The following is an 8,763-nucleotide window of genomic DNA, read 5'->3' on the forward strand; positions in this document are numbered from 1 at the left end:
CGATGACAGAGACAGGTAAATTGAGATGTTGTGAAGAAAATAATACATGGAGACGATGGTGGATTTCTGCACAGGCACACAAAGCATGCACATGGAGCCTCATAAATCAAGGGGAGCTCAAAATTCAGCTCCCAAAATAAAAAAAATCATCTTAATTAATTTTTTCCCATAATAAAAATAATTAATAATTAGCAGTATTCACTATATTAAATTACCCTCAATTATTTACCAAACAATATTGAAATTGATTATAATAATTTACAAATAATTTTTTATTATTCATAGATAACTAGATTTTTGAAATACAAACCAGTAGTATATTTTAAAATAAATTCTTTTTTATATCCATGGATTAGTAGATTTTTTTTTGTTTTTAACATTTACCTATTGAAACTTAATAATTCTTGAACCAATAAGTTTCAATTTTCATAATTAATGCAAGCTGAACATCAGTAGCCTTTTAAATAGTCAGGCAGTTGTAATTTTATATTGGTTGATTTTCAATGTTATTTCCCTATATCTCACTTTTCTGGGCCACTGGTATAGTAGCAGGCTATCTGTGTCATGTTGTGCTAGACACACAAATGCAGACAGGCTACAGAAAATTTTATAGAGAGCCAGACATCATCATCAACAAACGACATGATTAGATTTCAGGACAAGAAGCTTCCATTATCCTCAACTCAGACTTACTGGAATGGTCCTAGCTGTGAAAAATCACATAGACAAATTACCAATGCAACAAAAAATTTTGTTTAAATTGAGAATGCAACTAAAGCATTGTGTGTGTCTCATCCCTTGGCTTCAATGTGGATGTGGCAGGGAGACTCACCCAAAAGAAATCACCAATCTATTAATTTCAAGATTATGTAAAATATTACTTCTTAACCACTGCCAAAAAAATAGTGACAAGATAAATAAAAGTGTAAACAAACCATACACCTGTAACAAGAAAGATATTAAAAATATCTTAATCTATTATGTAATTATTCCTTTAAAAAAACAATGAAGCTTTTTTCCTTTAAATGCAGTTGGCTTCATACATGTGCAAATGAGTTTTTGAGTAAAGCATATTTTTACTATTTTATATTTTTAATAGCAAAAAATAATAAATTTTCTCAAGAATAGTTAAATAAAATCACAGTCTTATAGATATGACATAGACTTTTGAAAGATAAGTGTGACAATAAATTATTTTTTATTTTTTTCCACTCTAACTCATACGTAATAAATGATATTCCATGGTCTGTAACAGCCCCTAATCAACATTATCATGAAACTGCCTTGACACACTCCAATGGGATCAAGAAGCTAAGAACAGGCCTTGATAGCCATGGCCTCATTGACTATTGGAATTTTAATCCCATTTCAGTGAGTTTCAGGATCAAGGTGCATACCATGTCTTTAACAAAAGTGGACGCATGAGGTCTTCTCCATGTTAAAGGTAAAACTAATTAATGCCACCTACATAATCAGGCCTGAGTGCTCATGGGGTAATTGTTGTCTATTACAATAGTAGCCATATGCTGTTAAGTTCTCATGCTTTCAATTATTGTAATTAAATTGAAATATTGGATAATTTTCTTAGAATATTTGGGTTTTTTTGTTTGTTGACTGTGTTACAAAAGCATTTTATAAATATTAGGGATTTGTAAATGTGATAAGGTCATGCAAAATGCCCATACAAGTGCTGTATAACCGATTGTAAAGGCAGGGCCGCCGTAAGCGGGCGTGCAAGACGTGCACCGCACGCGGGCGGCACGTCCAGGGGGCGGCAAAGAGCCTTTCTGGCAAGCTCAGCATAAGTAATCGTAGTTAAACAGGGGGCAACATAATCGGTATTGCACGCGGGCGTTCAAACAGCTAGTGGCGCCCCTGCGTAAAGGCAACTATCTGACTGGACCGAAAGTACAAGGATTTTCATTTCCAAAGAAAGCTGAATTAGCAGAAAAATGAAAATGATCCATTCCTAGAGATAACTTAATTGTCAGCAAAATAAGAAAGGTAAATGAATTAAACATAAACTGAACTGATAATGACTCAAGTAACACAAAAATAACCACTGCTACTAATCATATGTTAAGGAAAAGCTTTGAAGAGTAATTTTTCAATATTTAATTAATAGAAAAATCTAATCAACCATGATAAATGTTTTCATGATGTATATAGTGTTTTTTTTCAATGATGAAAGTAAAATGAAAATTCCAGTTATTTATACTTTAATCTCTATCATAGGCAAGTTGTTAATCTGTCTCTAAACAAATTAATATATTATTAAATATATGTGAGGGACAGACTCCCCATAAAGTGTTATTTTAAACTTTCATTATTAAAAAAATTCTTAACTTTGAGCGTTTTATCAAGTTAGGCTAAAAGCCATAAAATTTATTTCCCACGGAGTTGTTTCCTTGTTGAGGAGGATCCAGCTAGTCAGCGATGTGTCACCCGGAACTTTCGATAGAGTGCTCATATTGGACGCCAGACCATTAACAACAACCACCTGACCTCATGGAAAAAACCCAAGAGGAATAACAAGAGAAAACGGAAAAAACACCTGAAATCAGTTGTCTTCCAACGTCCGTCCACCAAAGTAGTCCTCCAGGATTAATACCGTGCCTCTTTAAGGACATCATCCCCACTTCCATGCCTTCACATCTCCGTGCTCCTGTTAACGGACAAGACCCAGAAAGATTTGATCGAACATTCCATCGACGGTGTCATCATACTACAGATCTTCAACCTACAAGAAAGGTATTTATCAACCTTCAATTCGTTTGTAAACTCTCTCTCTCAACGACCTAGTATAATTATAGGCTATGCCAGAAATCAAATATATCTGTATTTTCTTTGGTTGTTATTAAAATTGTTATTGTTATTTAATATGAAATCCGAGTTAGTCACTTCCTCACCCGCTACCGCTCGCGTGATGTAAAGTCGCGATTTCAGAGTCCTGTGAGACTCGGTGGTGTCAAAGAGACACCGACCCTATGGTCACACACATATATATATAGCCTTCTCTCTAATAAATAATTACATCATATACAGGTGTTAAATTCCTTCATTTTAAAATCAACCAAACCCATTTTATATGATTTATTCCTTCAAACTTTTTTGCTGAATTTTTTGGCATATTCAAGTAGGAAAACATAATGAGGACTGAAGAAGAATCATTAACCCTTATGCAATCATCTGACAATATAATGCTAAGCAAATAATTATAGCAACAATCACTTGATGATTTATGGTCAATCTAAAAATGTACGATTTTTATGAAACATTCCATTCATAGATGGCACTACACTACTTTACATTATTCTGTACACTGTTTCACATATTTACTATTAGATGGCATTTTATTTTTAATAATTTTTATAATTTTTCAAAGCAAGAAATTTTTGTGTGTCAAAAAAAAGGTTTTTGAGTTTGTTTTGATCAAAATGTACAGCACAAAATGGCCTTTCATGCAGAGTTCCTCAAGATAATGAATTATATAATTGAAAAATTTTATCAGTAATTGAATTATTGTAAATTATACTGCTCCTTGTATGATATGTTACTGAAAAAAAGCCAATTTTTTGGTTTTTTTGACTTTTAATTCTTTAAAATCCACAACAAAACCAATAACAGAATGCTTAATTAAATATAAGAAAATTAAGTTTAAATCATTAATATGAAAAAAACATTGAAAAATTTAAAACATACTGAAATATATAAGTTTAATATTTGGCAAAAGATGATTATGTAAAATGCAGATAATCTAATTTTAAGTAAAACTACTAAAACGAGACTATAAAATCAGAAGAAATATTGTTTTCCCAATCGTGTAAGTTAAAAACTTGATTTAAAAATTCAAATAATGACTTTGTTTATGGAATTCTGTGTGAGATTCTGAATATTTTAAGCTAAAATATTCTAAAAATTAATAGAAGATATTTTAAAAATTAAATATAATATTTTGATATTTTTATTGAAGCTAAAAATCAAAGAGAACAAGGAACAAATGTTTCCTGTGATGACACTCAGTTCCTGAGAGAGATCTTTATCTCCCATGACTAAAGGACTAACTAAACCAAAAAAATTCATCATAATACTCTATCAGATGATCTTAACTCTTAACATCCATTGGAGGAGAAAAAGAGTATAAAAGAGAGATATGTGCTAAAATCCACACACATCATTGCATTCTCCATAATGTAAACTTAGTGCCTTACTTTTGAAAGAAACTTCCACCAAAAATGCAGAACTGTTATCAATCCCATTATAAATGAAGTAATATATTAGATTTTTAAACATTCTCTATCATCTCTCTCATACTAGGGATAGGATAGTTAAGATAGATTTAAGTTTAGAATAGTCCGTTTGTAAACTGCTTTTATTTTATTTTGTATTATTAAATGTTGTTATTCCTTTGTTAACTGGCTGTCTTTGGTTTGTTCATGGCCAGACATCCTATCACTTACCTATGCATTCCCCACCAAAATAATTTAGCCCTTTTAGAAATAGCAATAGTAAGTAAATTGTAGTTAAACAGCAAAATAATAATTTAACTGGTGTCAGTGTCCACTCAAAAAGGCCATCCTTAGACGCAGTGAGCAGATCTAGCAATTCAACAGGATAACGCGTCGCTAACTTTTCGGTAACGATCCCCCTGTAGTCTCACATCTGTGTTGCACATTGAAAACAAATAAACACAGTATCACTTTTATTAAATACATTCCTGAACAACATAACAAATCTCAAGTAGGATTTCTCTTATACAGGTTACTAATAGCAAGTAAATGCTATCAATGCAATGATAAAATATTGATAATATATGATATATAAAATATTGATATACATATATTTTAGGCTTCTGTCCACTAGTCAAGGTATAATATATATATATACCTTGACCAGTGGACAGAAGCTTTGAGAAGGCAAGACAAGAAGACTCAAAGTTTAATGACAACAATTGAAAGACTAGAACAAGAAACATTACAAATATACTCGTATAACGATAAAAATTGGAGCTATTCATAAATATGCAATTTTACCGATTGATGTGTTTAATACTGACATTCAAAGCAATAATAATAAGCATTTCAAAGACTTGTTAAAAGAATATAATTTATTTTCACAATTAAGTGATGAAATGTTGACAACAACTAGATATTATATTTTCAAGTTTTACAAAAAAGACAGGTTTATGAAACTTATTTCTCAGACCATCAAAGTTTATCAGTATATATTGAAGAAACCTCTTCAGACATCTCAGAAAAAAAAGCAGCATAGTCATCATTATGGAAGGAACAAGTCTAAACAACAGGCACATTTCCCTGACATACTGATTAATGTATAAGAATGAAAACAATCTACTAAGTTTTATCAAAAAGAAAGGCATATTGTCCTCTCTGCATACCAAACTGGTCCCACAATATTTTCTCCTACAAAATTGCCACTTTTCATTCTCTGTTCCAAGTCGTGGCATGGAAGAGAAGCCAAGGTTCTCATATTGGTAAAACATGGTTACCTGGCAATGCTAATTAAGAAATTGATACACCAATGTACACTTCACAAGGAGCAGGCTTATCAATGGGAAGGGAGTCTCGTATTTGTTACATAGAATAAAGCAACATCTAACATTCAAAAGAAAGTTGCTAAAGTAGCTAACATCTGGATTATTATATAAATATCTACTAAAACATTTTGATTGTATAAGCAAAGGAAAGAGAAGAATATGTCTATTGTTTGAAAATATGATACAAACTTTTATTTGATCTTAATTAAATATCAATGTAATTATCCATCAAAAAACTCACCTAGTAGATATAAACCTGCCTATGAAGGACCAAGAAATCCGAAACACAAACACAATGTGTACAGGTGAAACACACGAACAATAAAGATTGTCTTTTTTTTCTGAATAAGTTTCCTCAATTTCCATAACCCAGACACCATTACAATAAGTCCTACTAATACAAAATCAGTACAATAAGTTCTAGTAGACATTTATATAATAAACTGTATAATAAAGACACAAAAGCACATGAATTAATAGCTAACATCTGGATTGCTTGTAGGGGGAGTCCAACAATCCTCAGGTGGATCAGAAATGATAAGGACCTACTAGGGAAATGCTTATGTCTACATTGTAATGGGGGGGTCTACTGTAATGGTCTTTTTTATTTCGTATGATGAAAAATTATTTATAAAACTTAATCTCATATGATGGAGTATCACAATTTATTGCTACATAGTTATAAAATAATTTTATTTACACCAGAAAATATATATTACTTAAAAGTATCATATTTAAGTTGCACCTTGTTGCAATGTTTAATTCTTCTCAGTACATACAGACTCTAAAACACTTCTGACATTGAGTTTGTCTTGTTAGAGTCAGCCTGGCACCAATAATATTGATACATGACAACGCTCATCCACACACCTCGCGCGCAACTGGAGAGGCTCTGCGAGACCTGAAGTTTGAACCGATTCCACACCCTCCTTATTCCCTGATCTTGCGCCTTGTGATTTTTATTTGTTTCTTCTACTTAAGAGAGATCTCAAGGGTAATCATTACACCTCAGACGATTAGGTGAAGGCAGCTGTCAAGTTCTGGAGTCAAGAAAAGTCAAAAAAATTTTTCAGTGATGGAATGAACAAACTTGTTACACGTTGGAAGTAATGTGTTAGCATTAACGGTGACTATGTTAAAAAATAAATATATGATTTTGAAACTTAAAAATTGTACTTTAATGTACTTTTTGCCTGACCTTGCTATTTGTTTTTGTTCGTATTCTACAAGCATGTGTGCATTACTTTTCAGCCTGCCCTCGTACCTACTACTGCATGTACTTTATATGTATCGAAAGCCTAATCACGCATTGCGATATCAGGCAATGTAAGTTATTTACATTAATAAAACACTAATTCTTTTGTATCATTATATTGGCGTCATCTTCGATCCATAATGACGGAAAAAATTCTCGTTCCGAAGGAGTTAATTTCTCCAATTCCAATGCCGGAATTTCTACTATTAAATAGATTTTTTCCTCATTTGTTTCTCGATTATCATCCATGTCGACGTTCTTCTTCGAAGCACAGAAACAGAATAACGCAATTCCACGTTCAAAGAATCGATTCTTTGAATATAAACACTAATGAATGAATGAATGAAATAGGAAATGAAGCAGAACAAAAGTGTAAGGTACAGAGAAATTGCTACAATAAAGAGAAAAAAAAACCCAAGAGGGTTCAGTCAGTGGTAGCAGGACAAATGATATTTATAAGACCATGTGGCATTTGTACAATTTAACAGATAGTATCCTAAGAGACTGCATGAGCAAATATGTAAGGAAAGTTTATTAATTAATAATGATGTAACGAATATTCGGCCACTATTCGGTATTCGGCCTATTTTTTGCTATTCGGCCGAATACCGAATATTTAATCACTATTCGGCCGAATACCTAAAAACAGGAGTTAGAAATAACAAAACACAGTAAATTAATCATTTTGGTAACTTTTATCAATGCTGAACATACATTTTAAGATCGCGAAAGCGCAATTTTTTGCTTATTTATGTAAAAGATTAAAGGAAAAGTAATATAACTAAGTTATTTTTTTAAGAGATTAAAAAAGGATAACAAATCAAATGAAAACTATCTACTTATTATGTAGTTTAGTCATCTATATACTCATATATAAAAGAACAAGTCCTGATAGGATAATTAATGCAGAGCCAAAACTACTGTTAGAATCTTAAAAATTTGAGGGTGTGTTCCTTTTGAAAAGTTTAGATGTACTAATAAAAGATTTTACGAAATTAAACCTTAAAGGAGTTAAAAAGAGTAAAAAATTTATATGAAAATTTTTACTGCCTGGGCACATTAGATCGAAACTTAGGTCATAAAATGTAAAAAATAATAATTAATGATCTGTAATTTTATGAAATCATCCTTTATTATAAAACTGAAAATTAAATTAACTTTTTTATTTCATCGTACAAAATTATTTATTATAACTGAAGTCAATAAGTGGTAGGTTATGGTGCAGAAAAATCAACTTTTCCGCATTTTTGGGAAGAAGTCTGTNAGTTACAATAAATTAAGTTAATATATAATTATATATACAGTACCTAATTTATATATAATACTGTACAGACGATAGCAAACTCTCCGTAGCATGGCACTTGACGGCAGAAAATAGTTCGGCTGCCCGATGACGTTTTACGTAATTATAGAAGTTTTTAACCTTGTTTTACAGATACCGTTGCAATTTTCTCGCAGTTTTATAGGAATTGTAATTATAGGGACCGAAATTATACGGGGTCTACTGTAGTTATAAGATAGGGTAGGTAGCCGAAACGTATATTAATTAACGAATTAATTTAAAATTAAATAGGAAATAATATAAAAATGGAACGGCTGAGAGTGTCTAATCTCACAGCTAACTGGTGCGGTTACACTCGGTTAAGCGGTATGGTCCCGTTAATTTCTACATATTACGGCGATCCCAAGGGGTATAGCGTAACCGATTTCTTTGACCCTTTGACAGAGTTCACAAGAATCGAAATTGGTCTAAAGCAATGTTCCCTCTAATTTTTTTTACGATGAGCGGAACATATACTTCTCTCTGCAAAAAAAAAAATTTTGCTGGGCAGATTCTGAGCAAAAACTTTTTCTGATCTTATATACTGTATATAAAATCTTATTTTTTTCTATTAAAATTAAAATAATTAATTACAGTCGACCCACCCTATAACACGGTAGATACGTTCCG

The 8,763-nt window shown here is 31.7% G+C and overlaps 1 long non-coding RNA gene across 3 annotated transcripts in view; it reads right to left on the bottom strand.

The window, feature by feature from the left end:
- Nucleotides 1-321: 321 nt before the first annotated feature.
- The window catches only part of LOC111629723, a 28,711-nt gene continuing 20,269 nt past the window's right edge, over nt 322-8,763 (bottom strand). For all 3 annotated transcript variants that reach the window (XR_002757394.1, XR_002757396.1, XR_002757395.1), the window contains exon 3: nt 322-2,740. This is a non-coding gene — a long non-coding RNA (uncharacterized LOC111629723). The remainder of the gene's footprint in view (nt 2,741-8,763) is intronic.

The sequence above is a fragment of the Centruroides sculpturatus genome, unplaced genomic scaffold, assembly GCF_000671375.1.
Source record: "Centruroides sculpturatus isolate CEXI.00-Female unplaced genomic scaffold, Cexi_2.0 scaffold482, whole genome shotgun sequence".
Lineage (NCBI taxonomy): Eukaryota > Metazoa > Arthropoda > Arachnida > Scorpiones > Buthidae > Centruroides > Centruroides sculpturatus.